Genomic DNA, 20323 nt, shown 5'->3' with positions numbered 1-20323 from the left:
AATTCGTACCCTAGCTCTGCTCCCGGACCTAACAATTTTTCACCCATTGCCTTCTCTCCTTTATAATTTCAGGATCTTTCTCTTTTTACTATACTTGAAGGCCCTGCCAGTTGCCTTCTCCTCACCAAAGCAGTGCCTGAACCCATCTACCCAGCCGTAACCAATGCTTCCCTCTTGCCAATTCTCAGAGCATTTGTCTATACTTTTCTTAGGGCATCTGAATATTCTCCCTGGGAACATATTGTACAAAGTTCTTACCTTCTTCACAACTTTGTGTGTCTTAAAAGTAGGTTTCACTATTTTTGGTCTTTATTCTCTTTATCTCCTAGGCACTGGTCTTGCTACACAGAAGGCCCCAAATGCAAATTTGCTAAATGCATGAATGAATGCATGAACATAAAACATCGATGCTTTCTTCAGTGACACCAACATGGTAAGTTGGAAATTCACTCAGCTGGACCTATGAAAGCGAGTACTGCCCTTCAACAATATAATTTTTGCCAACAGGGGACTTAGAAAAATCTCCAGTCACTTATAGTGACAAGATTTCTTTCTCAAGCTTGCAAATTCCTGTTCTAAAAACAAGCAAAGAGAAACAACAACTAAAAAATAATAATAATAATGAGGTGTACATGAGATGTGTGTATATGTTGATAGAAATCTTTCAAAAACAAGCTCTTGAAAAAATATTGAAATTTCATGTTTTTGCTAACACAGTGTAATGACAGAGTCCCTAAATTATTTTCAGTCTCCACATTCCTGGTATTTTAACCTATCCTGGCAGAGCCAAAAGAGGAGTGAAAATAAAGCAGGTGGAGGGAACAGGGGAAAGATTTAAGGAGATGCTTCCAAGATAAATCACAGAAAATGGAACACCCCTTCCAGAAATGAAGCTCCATGCAGCTTTTGACAACGGTTCAAAGCTGTCATGCTTCTTTAATTCGTAGATGCGTCAGCTGAGAAAGGTTTCGGTATTCCCACCGAAACCAGAACTACTTCAGATTTATGTGATCCACACCCTTGGAATCAAGGCACTAACATGTTCTGCTCCAGGCACTGAAAAGCTTAGCAGCTCCCTTTCAAAAAGGAAGGTTTCCTGTAAAACAAATGGAGCCAATCACAGGTGGAGCAGATCCAGGCTGTTACGGGAGCTCGCGTGGCTCAGGTGAGATTGGGCTAGAAAAGGCTTATGTCTGTGTTTCACCTCACTCCTCTTTTCCACTGAGCTACTCGCCATGGGCTTTATGAGCTTCAATAGCTGGGCAGACCATGCTGTTTGTTTGTGAGGCTTTTGCAAAACACTCTGCCCTTGCCTAATTTTCCCCACTCAGGGTCAGGTAGATGACTCAGCTTCATCAAGTGCCCTGGGAATCCAGTGATGATGGGTAATTGTCCTTTAATGCCAAACTGATGAGCTCTTGAAGCACTTAACTATGGTTAACTAATTAAGCTACATATAAACAATCACCTGCCATGGCTAAAGACCAAGTGGAGGCTAAGGTCACCAGCAGAGAGGCAGAATCATTTGCTAAGATTCAGCTTCAACATTTATTGTCGAAGTTCATCGGGCTCTTTTTTTTTTTTTTTGGCATAAGAAGTTTTTATTTCATTAAACTCACCAAGAGCAAAGGAGAATTTAAGTAAATTTCTCTATAAGAACAATTACTAACCAGGGCATATACCCTTTTGAGAGACCTTTATAGATCTGTTTTGGGAGTCAGGGGCATAGGGTTCAAACTAGTCTGATAAGTCCTCCTAAAATGGCTTGCTTCCCAATCTCCATTTGAGATAGTGAGCTCACTATTACTATTGGGATTCCATAGTTATATTGTCAAGTTTTAGGGGGAAGAAAATAAGTGGCTAATCACTGATGTTGAAATGCTTGAATTTTAATTTTTGCACCTTACTGTGGGAACATAGACCTATTTATTTAAGCTTTATGTCAGCCAGGTTCTCAACCATAGCTGCACATGTGAATCATTGTTGGCTACTTAAAAAGTCCTGGAGCCAAAGTGTCATCCCTGAGTATTATATGTCATTAAGTCTTGCGGGAGCTTTTGTGTGTATGTGTGTGAGTGTGTGTGTTTGTGCATGTGTACACATATGCATATGTACACAAACATATATGCCTATGTATGTATATGTATGTTTAAAGTTAATATGGATTAATTGATGCATCAGTGTTTACTTGATCAATGATCAAAATAAAATTAGTGAGCTGAAATCACTTTTTCATTCAGTAGATATTCACTGAGTGCCCACTCAATACAAAACACAGTGATGAGTAAAAGAGGGCCCTGCCCTAGAAGAATTTATGATAACTTTCAACCACAGGACAAGAAACATATTCATCTTTGCAGCATTCCCTACATCTGGTACAGACATTGGCTCATGGTAGAATTGCATAATGGAAATATCTTGATTGACAGGCTGGAAAAGCAACCTCACAGCATGCTTAGGAGAGCAGGCTCAGGAAACAGACTGCCTCGGTTAAACTCCTAGCTTTACCTCAAATTAGTGGGAAAATAGGAAAAGATCTTCACTATTCTGTGCCTCAGTTTCCTCATTTATGAAATGGGAAAACTCAGAGAAACAGCATCCTAGGATTGTGCAGAGAATTAAATAATCTAAAGTAAATTAGAGGCCTCACCCATATCTCAGCGTACCTTAAATTCTCACTATTTTGCTAGTGCTCAATTATTCTTAGCTGGACTGAGAATGAAAAGGGAAATTCAGGAACTAGCCTTTGTAGAAAACCTACTATGTGTCAGGAATTGCCAAAAGTATTTTGGATCAGGTTAATTCTCACTACAGCTCCAAGAGGTGGTTAAAACTTAACCAGAAGGAGGTTATATACCTTGCCAATCTCTACAAAGAGGCCTTCTGACATCTAGTTCTCCTGCTGTGGGAATGTTGACTCTTTAAGGAACAGAAATAGATTATATCTTGCTGGGACTATTTCTCAGAGAATTTATGGTTAAAGGAAATTCCTTACAATCCATTAAGACAATATTTGTACCCACAGCAAGGCTCTCCACTTTGAAGGCAATAGTCATTCAGAGTTCCCCATGCACAACCTCAAAGAATATTGAACTTAAATCATTCACATAGAGAGGAGTGTAAGACTTGAAATCACGAAGTCCTGGTGGCTTTGGGGCCTTAAACTAGTTCTCTAACTTCTCTGAACTTCAATTTCTTCTTTCTCCTCCTCCTTCTCCTCTTCCTTCTCTTTCTTCTTTTTTCTTACTTCTTCTTTTTAATGAGAATGGAAAATGGGGGTTATAACACCAGCCTTACCTGCCTCCTTGTGTTGCACTGAGAATTAAATCAGTACCACTCAAAACATAGTCTGTCCATGAACTACAATCTAACCTACAACCAGCAGTTTCAGCCCAGACCCACTAAATCAGAATTTCTGGGGGTGGGGGTCCAGGAATCTCTTCTAACAATATTCTTCAAGGTGATTCCTCTACATGTTAAAGCATTTTGTAAAGTGTAAAACATTTATGTTTCCATAAATGTGTTCTTTTCCTGTCCAGCTCTCCTTAACCCACATTCTATCTCTTCTCCCTGCCCCTACTTTCCTCAATCCTTCTTCTCTATTTTTCATTGTCTTCCATCTACTTCACTTCCTCCTTTTGCCACCAAACTGAAAATATTTTGTCTGTGGAGAGCCAGTACCTTTCCAATCTTCTGGGTTCTGTAAACACTAAGTGTTGAAATCATGTTTGATGAATGGATGCATGGACAAATGAACAAATGCATAGGGTATCCAACCATATTAGTATTTTTTTCTTTTTACAAACTAAATCTTATTCATCTACATAATGGTTTTCCTCCAACAAATCTCAAGTGCTTTCACGTGCACAAACCTCATGCATCTTCACCTGCACATGATCTTACTGAAGCAGGCAGAGGCAGATGCCATCTCCCCACCCCACCCCACCCTGCCCCATCCCCAACCTGGCCAGATGCTGATATAAAAACTGAGGGTGTTTGGGTGCTTGCCTCATAATATACAGGAATGAGGAAGAGTCAGAATTAGAGACTGGTACTTAGATGTCCCAACCCCTGACCCATTGCCCTCCATTCCCAGGGTCCTTGGATTTAGAAAGAACGTAAGAGGAACTCCAGTTTGCCCTCTTCAGCAGTAGGGTCCAGGGAAAGATACGTAACCTCTTTCTACCTGTATGCTTTGAGGCTTAGATTAGAGAGTGTTTGTAAAATGCCTGGAGCATAGTAAGTGCTTGGTAAATACTACATCTCTTTCCCCATATTCTTTTGGGGTGGCTCCTGCAAATGTTATCAGCATACTTGGCTTCATTTAAAGTATCTTGATTGAGGGCAACAGAGTGTAGTCCTGCCCTTTGATCTGCATTTCTTCAACAGCTGAGGTGAAGAACTTACATAAGCTGAAAATGAAAAATACAACCAGTGCAGGTTTCTCAATATGCATTCCTTGGACTACCTGAATCATAATCCCTGGGTGTTTGCTAAAAACACAGATTCCCATGTCCTACCTAAGAACTACCCAAAACCCCAGGGGGTGGATCCTAGAAATCTCTATTTTTTGCAAGCATGCCAGACAAACCTTAAATCCACTCAAGTTTGAAAACCATTGCTTTAGTTAATCAAGTATCAGCCTTGACTGTACATTAGGAAGAACTGGTGAACTTTTAAAAATTAGTGAAGCCCAGATTCCTACCCAGAACAATTGAATAAGGGTATCAGGGTGGGAGGGGGCATTGGATGAGGGGTAGGGTAGATAGTGGAAATGAAGGGGAGAACCGCAGCCAACCAGACTTCTTTTGCCCTCTAACTAATCCATTAGTATTTAAATGTGTCTGCTGTTGGGGGAGAAAGAAGATGAAGGCAAGAGATTATATAAATATACTTTCGGATTTCTTTTTCCTAAATCAAGAGCATAACTTGGGCTGTCGAAGGCATTTTGAAAAGAAGCCCTTTCCTCTCTTTCTCTGTAGGAGTCACTGAATGTATAGGCCAGAAGGAGCTGAAGGTGAGGTTGTTTCTTCCCTAAGCTGCCTTCTAACAAAGAAGCTGTCCTCATTTGACCAATGTGCACTGCCGCACGAGGAACACCTACCTAGCATTTAAACAGTCTGCACTTTTAATTATTATATTAACATTTGGCAACTGTCAAATGCTCAGAAATAATTTTATATCCTCCCATTTCTATGCAACACATTTATTGATATTCATGAAGTGAGTTCCTCCAGCAGTGTCTAGACTGAATGTCAATAGGGTCTGCTGAGGGAGATACTTTTCACAGAAGGAGGATATTAATAATGGAATTCAAAAATTATTTTTAATTTTGGTTTAATAAAGGATTAGATGGTACAAGACCACTGTGCCCCCTTAATAGTCTGACGCATAAATAAATGTAACCTGGCCAAGTCATTTTGAATATCAAAGATGAGAAATGATCAACTTAGCCTAATTCGCTTTTAGCTCATATCAGCTTCATATTTTTACAGGCCAGAGTCTAGTCTTCTATGTTATATCAGAGAGTTTTTTACTTGTGTCCTTTGCAAAAAGAAGGGTGAATTTGGGAAGGTAGACTCCATTTTTGTAAATCTGAATTGTGGAAAAGGTAGAAAAATGGATTTTGCAGATATTCTTGGCAATAACCTGCTTCTCAAAAAAAAGTACCTGGGGATGTCCCTCAGAAAACCATCCAAGCTTCCTAGTGGGAAGATAGGAAGGAGCGTTGCTACACAATTAGGGATCTTAATAAAACCATTACCATCATGGGGCAAGTGGCAGATAATCCACTAAACCCTTCCCAAGCTTTTCCACACTTAATCCCCCACCAACCCCAGGAGATACCCCCCCAACTATTACCCCTAATTTTACTGTTGGTTTGTGAAAGACCTCTGTTTTAGAGCTCTGAGTTAATTGCACTACTTAGTATGTATATGGCACTGTTTTTATTACTTATCTATACAAGGATCCTTTTTCATTTAATTAATTGATTTATCCCTTTTTATTCTCAAATCCCATTCCAATTTCTCCCCATCCCACAGGTAACCATTCCATTGTATTTATATGTGTGTTTTGTGTGAATGTGTTCTTACATAATGTGTAATGTATGAGTGTAATGTTATAGCTGTTTCTTACTTTTTCAACTAGAGCTGTTTTTAAGCTCCATTGGTGTTGCTCTGTGTACCTCCAACACAAGGTATATATATCAGCCCAATTTTCCAAGATGAGGGAACTGAGGCTTAGGAAGTAAACTACATTACCCGGCACAGTATCACACGGATATTCAATTGTGGAGCTGGTCTCCAGTCAATTTTACTCCAAAGACTGTGTTCTTGACCACTCTACTTCCCTTTGCTTCTCTTCAAAAACTTATGTTTGTTTTTCGCAGTGACCCTGTGAAGTTCAGAGACGTTAAGTAGCTTGTCCAAGGTCACTCAACTAGTTAGTAGCCGAGTTTAGATGACAACTCAGATGTGTCTGACTCCTGAACCTGTGTACTTTTCATTTTTTTATCTAATAGCCTATATTAGTGCTAGAGCCTTCTGAGTTAGCTCACTCTTCAAGCTCCTTGCTCTGTGTTTGATTCTTGTTTAGTGGGCTGGAGGACATGCATACCTTTCCTTATCAAGCAGCACAATGGAGGGGATGAGGCATCTTGTGGAGAGAGGACTACTGGGTTGTCAGTTACAACCTTACAGTAGCTGGTACTACGGTGATTAGTCCCATCTGAACCTATGGGGCCAAGGAAGGCTATGTGGGCAATCTCTCCTCTCTGGGTGGATTTCTGCCCAAGTCTCATGCTGGAATGATGAGAGAACTATTGAGTTCTTTCTCCAAGGCTGACATGATGCAATAGGTCTGGTGACAGGAGGTTTTCCTTTTTCTAGTTGCCCTTGGACTCTATGGCTTTGTCTACTGGGATTATGTAAAGTTCCTTGTATGCCTTGGCCAGTGGCCCTCAGCTGTATTGTCCTTGCTGGTAAGCACCCAAGCAGAGTGAAAGGAAGTGTAGGTTCTCCTGAATATTTCTGAAGATCACAGGTCTAGATTACTAGTCCTAGAGTCTGGCCTTGTGGACCAAGGTTCTTATACCTAAATTAAACTGCAGGTATAAAACATGTATCTGTACACTTTTACAACATTTGTCTTCAGCCACTTCATAGCCAGCCGACCATTTGGATGGGGCACTTTTCTTGCCGTCAAACAAAGGGGAGAGAAGAACATTGACATTTTCAAAGTATTGAGTGGAGTTTTCTTATTCTGATATACATCTGAGGGGTCGTTTTGTGTGGGAAAAATGTGACGAATTTTATAGTAAAACAAAATAAATATCTCAGACTCACTTCTTTCCAGTGTGACCTTGGGCAATTTACTTAACCTCTGGCTTATTTCCTCAAATATGAACTGGAGACAATGACATCCATCTCACAATGCTATTATAATATAATAGGAGAAAATGTATATAAAATACCTGGCACATTATCAGGCATTCATTGAATGTTAGGTCACCATCAGAAAGAAGAGATTGCAAATATTTTAGTACCTCAGCTCATTTTAAAGATTTTTCTAGCTGAAGTTAAATTATAGATTTTTTTTCCTTTGCCCTTTCAGTTCATTTTGGTAGAGGACAGCTTAGCTGGGCCTTGCAGCATTTGGAAGGTCATTCTGTGCATGAATTTGTTTTGGCATTTATTTCTGCCTTCTTTATTTTATTTTATCCACTGCCAAGGGGGCATTTTGATTGGCACGGGGAGCCAAGTGAAACAAAACACTCCCTCAGAGGGACATACATGCAGGAGCTCTGTGAGAATTGCCTCCTTTCTGTCTGATGAGGGCTGACTTTCTTCCCCTTCACTGTGTTTCTGAGGGATTTTTGATGTTTTCCTGGACCTGTCAGTTTCATTCCTTGCCTGCCTCATTCACCAACACCACAAGGCACTATCAGCTCAGACCCAGAAACATGATGCCAACGTTGTAGAATCCATTTAGACATGGTAACGTCTAGTCTGAGGCTTGTAGGGGACTACGACTGAATTTATTTTAAAGCCTAAAGGGAGAGAAAGGTTTCTCTGCCTGTCTGGTACTTGGTTTCATTACTCAGCCTCTTTCCTAGTGATAGGGATTTTGTCCCTTGAAAGATATCAATCACCTGAGCTTACCTGTTCACATTAGCTGTACTTTTTGATCAGTGGCTCTGAAATGAATCATCTGAAAGTTTCTACTGCCTTGAGCAGAGCCCCTTTTAAGTAGTCCAGGGATGAAATGAATTATTCAGTAAGCTCTGTCCTCTCCCGTACTCAAAGAAATTCAGGAGAGGCAGTGACTCTGCTTTAGAAGAGAATCTGAGAGGATCATGTGTTCATAAGAAGCATGTGTTATACTTTGCACTGAAGAATCCTCAGGAAGGAAACACATGTAATAAGCAGCAAGACAATTTAGAATAAGTTGGTGAGGGTTTGAAACCTTAGACCTAGAGCAGTGTTCTTTTAACATATGGTTCCCCACTAACAACCCATATACTTGGGAGCTTGTTCCGAATACAAGCTCCTTCCCCTCCCCCTAGAAGATTCTAATTTTGGATGTGGAGTCCTAGAATTTGCAAGTGATCCTGATGGACACTGACACTTGAGAATCACTGGAGCAGAGATTCCATATTCCTTCCTCAAGGACCATATATTAGGTTTCTTTGTAAAATGTAATTTAATCACAAATAGAGAAAAAAATTAAAATGGTTGCTGTGCTAGAAAGGGGGATAAACTTAGAAATTAGCCAGATGTGGTTTTAATTTTTAGTTTCATACCTGGAATGGTCATTAGTATTGTTTCCTAAATGATTCTTGCTTTCCTCCTTCTGGGAAAAATGTTAGCATCATACTTCTTTGGCCTCTTGGAGTTAGGTGTGGCCAGGTGGGGCTTTGGCCAATGAAATGTGAACAGTGGTATCTTTTTTTTTTTTTTTAAGATTTTTTTATTTGTGAGAGAGAGAAAGCGGTAGAGCACAAGCAGGGGGAGGGGCAGGCAGAGGGAGAAGCAGACTCCCTGCTGAGCAAGGAGCCCAATGCAGGCCTTGATCCCAGAACCCTGGGATCATGACCTGAGCCGAAGGTAGATGCTTAACCAACTGAGCTACCCAGGTACCCCTGAACAGTGGTATCTCACAACATTTGAGACAGGCCTGGTCTGTCAGCCTAGATTCCAGGGTGATGGTGATAAGCAGAGAATTGCTAAATCAGCATGGGTTGTAAAGAACGAGTTAAGAAGAAATGTTCATTGTTTTAAGACACCAATATTTGGGGTTTGCTTTTTACTACAGCAGAACCTAGACTAACCTGACTTATAAACAGTAACTCACTCTGTGACCTGAGCCAAGATAGTTAAGAGTCCTGAGTCTCATTATCACCACCATTTAACAAAAAATGTAAAATCCACAATTAAGGGTTGTTGAGAGGATTAAATAAAATTGTGTAGAAGAGCCTTGCCTAGTTCCTTCCACATAGACACTCAATATGTGTTGGTTTCTTTCCTTGTCCCCACAATCTTTTTCACCAATGTGTGCATACTTTTGTTTATAAAGAATAAACCTTCATAATATTTTTAAGTGTGGTCCTAGTAATACCATAAATAGCATAACTACTTTCTATAAATAGGTTAGTTAAGGTTTTTGAAAGAACACTTAAGAAGATGTAAACATTTATTCTGTGTCATCAATCAACTCCGTGAATTGGAGTTACAGAATCTTGAACTTGGGATATATGTTTAAAACGGAAGGTAATCATGCCATACATCCAGATTAGCACACATTGTGATGAATAAGACAAATAAGACAATCTGTCTGTCTTCAAGGAGCTAATGGTCTAGCTGATAGGGAGGCAGAAAACCATCAGAATTGAGTAAACTTGTACAATGATGCAAATATGCACAGAGAGCAATGGGAACCAGGAGGGTGAATGATGAATGTATATAGGTAGCCAGTGATTATATTTATTCTGAGCTTTAAATGACAAGAAGATGTTATGCAGATGTAGGAGGAAGGAAAAGACCCTCCAAGAAGAGGCATGAGGTATGAGGGTCCATAAAGGTAGAGGGTCCATACTTTGAAGAATGGAAGATCATGGGGTCTAGGAGTTAGAGAAATAAATAGCTATCAAATCATAGGAGATGGGGTGTGCAGGTAACTCAGGTCAGACTGTGAGATTTGGAAAGCTGGCTAAGATTCCAACTAGAAAAATGATAATCAAATCTGTGTTTGGGGGGCAAGACCTCAGGTAAATTACAGGAGACAAGGAGCACATTTGATGGGTTCCTAAACTTGAGTATGACAGTTATCCTGGGAATAGAGACAAAGAGGTAGATTTGATGCTTAAGTCTGTGTAAAATCAAATTGATGATGGGACATGATAACATGTTTTATAACTGAATGTGACAGACAAAAAAGAAATTTTAAAATGTGGTTAAATTTTCTAACTGGAGGAAATAGGTGAATGATGTTGACATAAACTAAGACAGGAAACAGAAGAAAGAAAGAAGAAAGAAAGAAAGGAAGAAAGAAAGAAAGAGAGAGAGGAAAGAAAGAAAGAAAGAAAGGAAGGAAGGAAGGAAGGAAAAAGAGGAAAGAAAGAGAGGAAAGGAGGAAAGAAAGAAAGAAAAAGAAAGAAAGAAAGAAAGAAAGAAAGAAAGAAAAAGAGAAAGGAAGAAAGAGAAAGCCTCTTACATTGGGGATAATATAAATCTGGTTTTGGCTTTATTATAGAATTGTTATGTAAAAAATAAAAAGAATATATAAAATATATAAGCAAGTTATGAATCATAAGGAAATGAATATTTGTGAGCTCACTACACAGAGAATGTTACTTCTAACATTGATGCCACCTGCATGCTTCTTTGCAAACCCATCTCACTATCCAGAATCATTCCCTTCCCTTCCCTTCACAGTTCTACCACTTGTGGATATATTCTCGTATAATAAAATGCTTAATTTTTATATAGCATATAGCATTCTGTGATAATTCTTTCACTCTACCATGTTATTATTTGAGATTCATCCAAATTTATTTGTGTAGCTATTGTTTATTCCTCTTTCCTGGTGTATAACAGTATATTGACTGACCATACTACAATTTATCCCCCCTTCTGTTCATGCCCCTAGATTATTTCCATTTTTTTTATTGCAAACAATGCTGCTATATGTCCTTGTTTTGATCATTTTGATTTTGAGGAGCATATTCAGGCATTCTAAAGCTAAGGGAAACATCTGAGCTAGAGATATGAACTGGAAATCTTTGAGGAGTAGGTGGTATTAAAGGCCATTGGCTTGATCACTATGATTCAGTGTAGGCGTAGAGAAGAGGGCCACACTTGGCAATCAAAATCCTCACAAACACTAACAACTAAGATCTGAAGATATGTGCATTAAATTAGTTATCTCAGCGTAAGAGAAGAATCAGGAGTCGTATCAGGGAAATCACTGGAGGAGATACTGAGGGAAAGTATTCTCTATACTCACAAAAGCAGAGAACACTCGGTGGATTTGTTTGTTATAGCATCAGGGACATAGTGAAAGACAGCTCATCCAAGAGTTGAAGAGAAAGATGTAGAATGCAAGATGAGGAAGCATTACCAGGAGAGTACATTAGTGCTGAAATAAGTTTGTTTGTTAAAAGGAGCCAGAGTTGGATAAGGAGGCTGAGGAGGGATGCACATTCAAGGAAATGTTTTTGGAAACATGAATATATTTATGGATGCAGGGGAGAAATTTGCTATTTAAGATTCATGGGAGAAATGGAAAACTTGGTGTAACTATGTCCTATAACAACAACATTAGAGAAGATTTATGGCTTGCCCTCTGCAGACACTCTCCTAATTTCTTTATATTTAGTCTCTACAACAATCTTAAAAGAAGATATTTTATTAATTGTCTTTTTTTATTAATACTCAAGCTGCTTTCTTAAGAATAGATGGTAAGGGATCCAGCGTAGAAGGGAGAGACTTAGAGGGCTTTGCATAAGTACAGTTTCAAGATGATGGTGAATTGAATGAGGGGCAAGTGGTGAGAAGAGATTAAATTTGGCATTACTTTTGAAGTAGAGCCGATCAGATCATTAATAGATCAAACTGGTCTGTAAAGGAGTGAAATAAAAGACAGCTCCAAGCTTTTTGGACTGAATAACTGGGTGGATGGAGTTGTTACTGAGATGGAGACTATGGTAAAGGAGTTTGGGGAGGAGGAAGAGAAGTGAGGTTTCTAATATGCTAACTTTGAAATGCCTAGTAAATATCTGAATGGAGACAGTGAGTGAGCAGCTGGATATACAAATCCAGAGTTCCTGTGAGTAGGCTAGGCTGGAGATATAAATGTGGGAGTTATCAGTGTATAGATAATATTTATAGTCATGAGACCAGACAAGACCACCAAAGGTCTCAGCCTTAGAGAAGAGGTGACGTCTAAAAATTAAGCCCTGGGTTAGAAAAGATGAGGAGGAACCAGGAAAAAAATAGATTGAATTGGAGGAATCATCCAGGTAGGAACTGAACAAAAGGAGTGGTTCCTGGGAACAAAGTGAAGAAAATAGTTCAAGGAGGAGGAGAAAATTGACTGTTTCAAGAGCTTAAGTTCAAATACGAAGAAGACTAAGAAATGAACACTGGATTCAGCAGTGGTGAATTACAAAGTTGAATGAGAGTCTCAGTTTCTCCATTCTGATGACTGATTATACTTCCAAAATAGCAGAAAAACAGACTGCATTCAGCTCCATGGAAGCACTTTTTTTCTCACGTGAGTCAGAACCTTTAGTTAGTTCATTAATCAGAAGAGTTGTTGTTTGCTAATCTTTTGATGTAGATCCAGAGTTTTCTTTGTATAGAAATAACTTGCCTAAAAGCAAATATTTGAGTTTCTGTTTCCTTAAATTATGAGAGAACTTGAAGACACCTAAAGCAATCTGAATGCAGAATATATCTAGATCTCTACAACCCTATCCAAATCTTCTACGATTGTATTGCCCACACCTATTTCAACAGAAAAAAAAAAAAAAAAAAAAAAAGGCAAATCACCCTTATCCAGTCTTTCCAAAAGGCTCCACTTAGTTTTCATCAAAATAATTCTTTTTTTTCTACTCATACTTTATCAATTTATAAAACAATAAATACAACATGAATATACAGGCTTGGGGACAAATGCAATTCTGTCTTGAAGAGACTGGAAGGGGTAAAGGAGAACTTAAAACTAGCTGTTTGCAGCAGGAGTGTTGAGTATGCCTTGGGTATCCACCAGCATGGTCAATAGCCGAGCAAAACATTGTTAATTTCAGGAGAAGGAAAATGGAGTTTATTTAGAAGATACCCTAAATTGTATTTACTGATAATTTATGCACTAACATTCTGATTTATAAAAGTAAGAAGGAAAAATCAACAACAATAATTTCATTGTCATTGCCCTCCCATTATCTCATGAAACTAAACCCGATCTTTTTACAGACTCCAACACTTCCCATGTCTTCCCTCCCATAGGAAACCTCTCACATGCCAGACATAAACCCTCAGGAACTTTGGCTAATGTGTTTTTCAGTTATCATTTCCAGATCATTAGATAGTTTCAAGTCTCCCTATCTCTTACGGTACACTGTAGGTGGAAGCTTCTGGAAAGCAGGATCTATGCCAGTCTTTTTTCGTAGTGGTCACAAAGACATGGTCTAACTTATGAATATATATTTTATTATGTATGTTTGTTATTTTAAAAAAACTAACAAATGTCCACATGCATTTTATGCTTTATAGTATACAAAATGTTACCACTCCCCTTTATTCATTCATCTAACAAATAATAAGTGAGCAATTTCTGTGTGCCTAGCATGATTCTCCACTGAGTTAGAGAAGTCAGAGAAGGCCTCTCTGAGATGGGGACATTTATTTTTTAAGATTTTATTTTTATTTATTTAGCAGAAAGAGAGCACAAGCGGGGCAGGAGCAGAAAGAGAGGGAGAAGCATACTCCCCACTGAGCAGGGAGCCCAACACGACATGGGGCTCGATCCCAGGACCCCAGGATCATGACCTGAGCCAAAGGCAGATGCTTAACCAACTGAGCCACCCAGGTGCCCTGAGATGGGGACATTTAAGCTGAGGTCTAAATGTAAGAAACAAGCATACTTGTGATAGAAAGGAAAAGCATTCTTCAGGTTCCATAGTAGGAATGAATGGAGCATGTTGGAGACAAAGAAACAAAGTACATTGAGTGATGGGAGAGGGGCAAGAAGTGAGGATGGGTGGGGGAAGGGGAAGCAGGTCCAGGTAGGGTCTGATAAAATTTCTATTTTGTTCTAAGGGAAGAGGGGAGCCCTTGAAGAATTTTAAGGAAGGGAATGATGTATTCTGATTTACATTTAAAAGTTCATCCTGGCTGCCAAGAGGAGAATGACGGAAGTTGGAAGATTAGTTGGCAGGCTAATGTAGATTAATCTCACAGACATTGTGTTGAAAAAAAGCCACACATGAAAGTGTACATGCTGCACTGCACACTGAAATTATACAATACTCTACACATTGATTTGTGTGAGGTTCAGGCAGGAGAGGATGATCGCTGGACTGGAGTGGTAATAGTGGTGAGGGAAAGACCTTTAGTGTGTGTAATCCTCGTTGTAAACTGTTAAACAGGGAGGGAGAAGTGAGATTATTCTCCATGTTATACAGATAAGGAAAACAAGTCAGTAGAGTCAAATACCTGCCCGAAATCACAGAGCTAGTTGCAGTGGATCTAGGCCTCAAATTCAGATTACTCCTTTTATTAATTAAGAATGGTTCATATACATCCATTTATACAAGGACTTTGGCTCAGCAATAAAGGGGGGAATTGGCTGGTCATGCAATAACATGGATCAGTCTCACAGGTATTACATTGAGTGGGGGAAGCCAGACGCAAAGAGTGCATGTTATATGTAGTTCTACAATAAGAAAACCAACTCTGTGGTCTGTGGTGACAGAGGTGAGAAAAGTGACGATCCCTTTATGGATTCAGGGGGATTGACAGGAAAGAGCCAGGAGAGGACAATCTGGGGTAATGGAAACGTTCTACACCACTACATGTGTATGGGTTACATGGACATATATATTTGCCAAAACTCATTGAACTAAATTCTTAGGGGGGGAAAGTTTAGAGTACATAAATAATCTCCGAACTATATAATGTCAAAACAATGACAATGCTGGGGTGAGAATCCAAGTTTCCTGAAGTTAGGTCATATACTGTTTCCCTAAAACCACAGACCATGGGTCCGAAGCTACTCGAGAATCCTGGCTTCTGAGCTTAAGTCAAGTGTCATGACATGCTAGTAACTAGACTAACCCTCTTTTGTTTGGAGCTATAGCTAATAAACCCTAAAACTCATAGATATGCCCATGTCCTTCTAGAACAAGAGAACCTATGCTGAATATTGGAGAATTTTATAGTACAACGGAGTGATTTTTAGGTCCTGAACCATGTGAAAAACTGTTCTTCTAAGAAAAGCTCTCAAGATCCAGAATGAAACAAAAAGCCAAGACAGCTTAAAATAAGCTTCATAACAGAACTGGGTTAGCTTATCAGAACTTAGAGTCCCTCTAATGACACCTTTGACAATGGTGTCCACATGATTGATGCCACTGAGCTGATAATGGGACACGATGCCCTTACAGGAATGGCATTTTGGCAAAACGCAATATCTTCTGACTAACAGTTCATTTTTTATAAGATTCTATTCATGGATTGCATAGTTATACAATCTCATTTGTCTGCCATTAATCATTTCCAAGTCTGTCTGTATTCTATAATTTCAAGGCCTGGATTTGCATACATGAAAACACTATGTTAACATTTGTATAGCATTTTAGTTTACAAAGCATTTGGGGCCTGAATCATGAGATAACTAGGAGAATATGAGAGGCAGTTGGCTCCTTTACCTTATGTATACTTCCTTGGGTGAACTGGAGCCATGGTGGAGGTCCTGAGAGGTCTCAGCTCCAGTGATATCTGAACAACCTAAGAGGGTCATGTTTGAGGGGTAGTGTGAATTTGTTATTCCTTGTGAACTAACTTGCACGTGATAATGTCACATCTCACTTTAGAATACGTTAGAGTATCCTCAGCACAGGTATAAGCATCCTGGAAGCAGAAAGCATACTCTCACCTTGTGCTAAGGTATTTGCCTTATGCGCAACATTCCAGACCAGGAAGCTCCTGCTAACTTCAAAAATGGATAGTTAGGAAGGTGGAAGCAGAGGAGGGTTAATGAATTGTTAGACAGAAAGCATCTAAGTTATCAGAAAAAGCACACAGGATAGAACCAGAAAAGTAGGTTTTATCACAGAAAGCATCGAAGTTACCAGAAAAAGCACACAGGATAGAACCAGAAAAGTAGGTTTTATCCTGGTTCTTAGTGTATTCAGTATGACAGTTCATTTTACTACTCTGTATTAGTTTACTAAGTTTGTCATAGCAAAGCACCATGAAGTGGGTGGCTTAAACAACAGAAATGTATTGTCTCAAATTCTGGAGGCCAGAAGTTCAAAATCAAGGTGTCAGCAGAGTTGGTTTTTCTTTTTTTCAAAACTGTAATTTTATTTTTTTCCAGCTTTATTGAGACATGATTGACAAATAACAATTGTGTATATTTAAGGTATACAATGCAATATTTTGATATATGTATACATTGTGAAATGATTACGACAATCAAATTAATTAACATTTCCATCACCTCACCTAGTTACCATTTGTGTATGTGTGTGGTGAGAACACTTAATATCTACTCTCTTTGCAAATTTCAAGTGTACAATACAGTATAATTAGTACAGTCACCGTGTTGTAAATTAGATCTCCAGAACTTGTTCATACTACATAACTAAGCATCACCCTCGAAGCCAGCCTTTTTTACAAACATCTCTACATTTCCCCATCCCCCAGCCCCTAGAAACCATTCCACTCTCTGCTTTTATGAGTTTGACTTGTTTAGATTCCACATATAAGTGAGATCATGCAGCATTTGTTTTTTGTGGATCTGTATCTGGGTTATTTCACTTAGCATAATGTCCTCTAGGATCATCCAGGTTGTCGCAAGTGACAGAATTCCCTTGTTTTTTAAGGCTCTAATATTCCATTGTATACATATACCACATTTTCTTTTTCCATTCATATGTCAATGGATATTTAGGTTGTTTCTATATCTTGACAGCTGTGAATAATGCTATAACAAGTGGAGTGCAGATATCTCTTTGAGATACTAATTTGATTTGTTTCGAAATGGGATGGCTGGATCATATTGTAGTTGTATTTTAAAATTTTTGAGGAACCTCGAGACTGTTTTACATAATGGCTATACCAATTTATATTCCCACCAATGGTGTACAGATGTTTGTGATCTCTTGTCTTCTTAATAACAGCCATCCTAACAGGTGTGAGGAGATATCTCATTGTGACATGAGACGAACTAGTTCCCATTTTCATTTCCTTGATGATTAGTGATGTTGAGGACTTTTTCATATACCTGTTAGCCATTTGCATGTCTTCTTTTGAGAAATCTGGATTCAGGGTCTTTGCTCATTTTTAAAATCTGTTTATTTTCCTCTTACTGAGTCGAGTTCCTTATATGTTTTGGATATTAATTCTTATCATATATATGGCTTTCAAATATTTTCTCCCATTCTTAGGTTGTCTCTTCAGTCTTTTAATTGTTTCCTTCACTGTGTAGAAGCTTTTTAGTTTGATGCCATCCCACTTGTTTATTTTTGCTTTTAGAGCCTGTGCTTTTGGGGTCATATCCAAAAAATTCTTGCCCAGACCAATGTCAGGAAGATTTTTCCCTATATTTTCTTCTAGTAGTTTCATAGTTTCAGCTCTTATGTTTAATTCTTTGGTACATTTTGAGTTTATTTCTGTATATGATGTGAGGTAAGGATCCAATTTCATTCTTCTGCACTTAGATATCCAGTTTTCTCAACAGTATTCATTGAAGAGACTCTCCTTTCCCTGTTAAGTGTTTGTGGCACCCTTGTTAGGGATAAGTTGACTGCAAATGCATAGATTTATTTCGGATTTCTATTCTGTTCTATTGGTCTATGTATCTGTTTTTATTCCAGTAATATACTATATTGATTACTGTAGCTTTGAACTATAGTTTGAAATCAGGAAGTGTGGTGCCTACAGCTATGTTTGCCTTGCTGAAGATCACTTTTTCTGTTCAATATCTTTTGTGTTCACATGAATTTTAGGATAGGTTTTTTTTTTCTATTTCTGTGAAGATGCCATTGGAATTTTGATATGAGTTACATTGAATCTGTGGGTAATTTTGGACATTTTAACAACATAATTCTTCCAATTCATGAACATGGGATATATTTCAATTTATTCATATCTTTTTTAATTTTTCATCAATGTTTTGTAGTCTTCAGTGTACAGTTCTTTTACTTCCTTGTTCCAATTTATTCCTAAGTATTTTATTCTTTCTGGTGCCATTGTAAATGGGATTGTTTTCTTAATTTCTTTTTCAGATAGTTTGTTGTTAGTGTATAGAAGCACAACTAATTTTTGTATGTTAATTTTGTATTCTGCAACTTTACTGAATTCATTTATCAGTTTTAACAGTTTTTAGTGGAGTCTTTAGAGTTTTATATGTATAGGATCATGTCATCTGCCAATAAAGAGTTTACTTCTTGCTTTCTAACTTGGATGCCTCTTATTTATTTGTCTTGCCTAATTGCTCTGGCTGTGACTTCCAGTACTATGTTGAACAGCAGCAGGAGTGGGTATCCTTATCTTGTTCCTGACCACAGAGGAAAATCTTTCAGTCTTTTACCATTGAGTATAATGTTAGCTGTGGGATTGTCATATATGGCCTCTCATGTTGAGGTAAATTTCTTCCTTCTATACCTAATTTGTTGAGAGTTTTATCATGAAGAGGTGTTGAATTTTGTCAAATGATTTTTTCTTTATCTGTTGAGATGATTATATATAATTTTTACCTTTCATTCTGTTAATGTGGTATATCACATTTATTGATTTGCATATGTCAAACCATTCTTGCATCCCAGGGATAAGTGCCACTTGATGGTGTATTGTCTACTATCTACATTATTTAATGTACTGTTGAATTTGATTTGCTAGTATTTTGTTGAGTATTTTTACATGTATATTCATTAGGGATATTGGCCCATAATTTTCTTTATTTGTGGTGTCCTTATCTGGTTTTGGGATCCAGGAAATGCTGGCCTCATAAAATGAGTTTGGAAATGTCTCCTCTTTGACATTTTGGAAGGAACTGAGAAAGATTGACATTAATTCTTCTTTAAAAGTTTGGTATAAATTCAGGGTGCCTGGGTGGCTCAGTTGGTTGAGTGTCCAACTCTTGATTTTGGCTTAGGTCATGATCTCAGGGTCATGAGATCAGGTCTCATGTTGGGCTCCACACTCAGCAGGGGGTCTGCTTGGGATTCTCTCCCTCACCCTCCTCTTCTTCATCTGCCCCTTCCCCTTACTTACACACTCTCTCTCTAAAATAAATAAATAAATCTTTAAAAAAAAAAATAAATATTTAGTATGATTTGCCAGTGAAGCCATCTGGTCTTGGTCTTTTCTTTATTGGGAGGTTTTTGATTAGTGATTCAACCTCATTACTCATTATTGGTCTTTTAAGATTTTCTATTTCTTCATGATTCAGTCTTGACAGGTTATATGTTACTAGAAATTAATCCATTTCTTCTAGGTTATCCACCTAGATTCCAAAGCTCCCACTAAGGCAGTTTTGTTTATGGATACTATCAAATGTTTGTTTCTGTGGGGGGGTATGGGCTGGGAACCTCCTAGTCTGCCATCGTGCTGACATTAACAGGGTTAGTTCCTTCTGTGGGCTGTTCAGGAAGGACTTGTTTCAGGCCTTTCTCCTTGACTTAGAAATGGCCATCTTCCCCATGTGTTTCCTCTCAATGTCTTTTCTCTACATATATTTTCCCAAATTTCCCCTTTTTATAAGGATACCAGTGATATGTATTAGGTCTCACCTTAATGACCTCATTTGAACTTGATTACCTCTATAAAGACCCTATGTCCAAATAAAGTTCCATTCTTCGATAGTGGGGCTTAGGACTCCAACATATCAATTTCAGGGGACAGAATTCAACCCATAATATATTTTGATAACTTGTTCTGAAAAACAGGTATATTTACCTTACATTTTTACTTAAAAGTTGAAAATCATTCAACATATGAAAAAGAATTAGTAAGTTGAATATTTCTGTATAAAAATAAGGCAGTAAAATTAATGAGAGATAATAACATAGATATACCTAATAATAAAGAGCTCT

Source organism: Halichoerus grypus, chromosome 5 (genome assembly GCF_964656455.1).
Source record: "Halichoerus grypus chromosome 5, mHalGry1.hap1.1, whole genome shotgun sequence".
In the NCBI taxonomy this organism is placed as follows: Eukaryota; Metazoa; Chordata; class Mammalia; order Carnivora; family Phocidae; genus Halichoerus; species Halichoerus grypus.
This window is presented reverse-complemented; position numbering follows the sequence as displayed.